This window comes from Triticum dicoccoides, chromosome 7B, assembly GCF_002162155.2.
Source record: "Triticum dicoccoides isolate Atlit2015 ecotype Zavitan chromosome 7B, WEW_v2.0, whole genome shotgun sequence".
NCBI lineage: Eukaryota > Viridiplantae > Streptophyta > Magnoliopsida > Poales > Poaceae > Triticum > Triticum dicoccoides.
Window position 1 is genome coordinate 516,284,596 of NC_041393.1, and position 1,469 is coordinate 516,286,064.

The following is a 1,469-nucleotide window of genomic DNA, read 5'->3' on the forward strand; positions in this document are numbered from 1 at the left end:
GTGGGGTGGGGGGAGTTGAAGAAACATCCCCTCGGTATCTTTTGTGTGAATAGCATGGTAACTCACACATCGCACAAAACCATTTGCTCCAAGTTTAAAAAAGAGAAGGTCTGCGCAAGGGAGGAGATAACCTTTTTCCCACAAAAAAACAATTTATTTCTCTACGCCCAAAGTTACCACAGTGTTTGTGAGTGAGTTATCAGGTTCGTGTCGTATATATTACCATGCTCTTTATAGAGAGTTATTGGCGTGTGTTACAAAAAAAATCCATGTAGTCCAAAACATTACCACAGTGTTTGTGTGTGAGTTTTCTGATTCATAGTGTATAAATTACCATGCTCTTTTTACAGATAAGTTATCGGAATGTGTTCCAACAACATTTTTTTCTTCGGGTCAATAGTTACCACGATGTTTGTGAATGAGTTATCAGGTTCGTGATGTATAATTACCACACTCTTTTACATATAAGCTATCGGGGTGTATTACAACAATTTTTTACCTAGGGTCAAAATGTTACAGCAGTGCATGAGTTATCATGTCTATGATGCATAAATTACTGTGTACAAAAGGGAAGAAAAAATGGTAAAAATAAAGAAAGGAAAATGACTTGTTTTTCTAGTCGCGTATGTACCAGTATAAATATTTATCGATCTTTTTTGTAATCACAAGTTGAAACTAGACGAGGCGGATATGACAAGTGATGAAGGATCAAGAGGTAGTGAGTTCGAGTCCCACCTCCTACAGTATTTTTATCACATTTTTTCTACCATGCCAAAAAATAAAAAGAAAGCGGGAGCAGGGGTGGGATCGCCAGAAAATCGCGTGCGGGGCGGAACGGGAGAAGCGGGAGCCATCGAGGGGAGTCTTGCGGATTTGTCGCTAACGACTGGTCGTTATCACAGTCCTTTTAAAAATATGTTCAAGGTTTCCAAAAAATTTACATATTAAAAAAAATCAAATTTCGAACAAATTTTCGCAGATCAAAAACTACTCAGCATTTTTCTAAATATACAGAAAAATCCAAATAATTTTAACGAATTAGAAAAAAGTTCATCAATTCAAGATGTGTACATTGATATGTTCATGAATTCAATTTTTTTATGAATTACAAAAAAATGTTGCCAAAAAAATATTTGTCAATCCAAAAAATGTTAACAAGTTTCAAACCAAAATATCAATTTGAAAATCAACATAAATCAATTCGGAAAATGCCAATGACTATCAAAAAGGTTCACGAATTTGTACAAAATATTTGTGAATTTGAAAAATGTTCATTACTACATTAAAAACATTCATAAATATTAAAAGTGTCCATGATTTCAAAAGAATGTTCATAAATTTCGAAAAATATGTTCAAAAATGAAAATAAAAAGGTAAAAAAGAAAAAGGGGATAAATCATACATGAAAATAATAAAATGGAAATGAAAAAGCAGGAAAAGAACAAACATAAAAAAACAGAGAAAACACA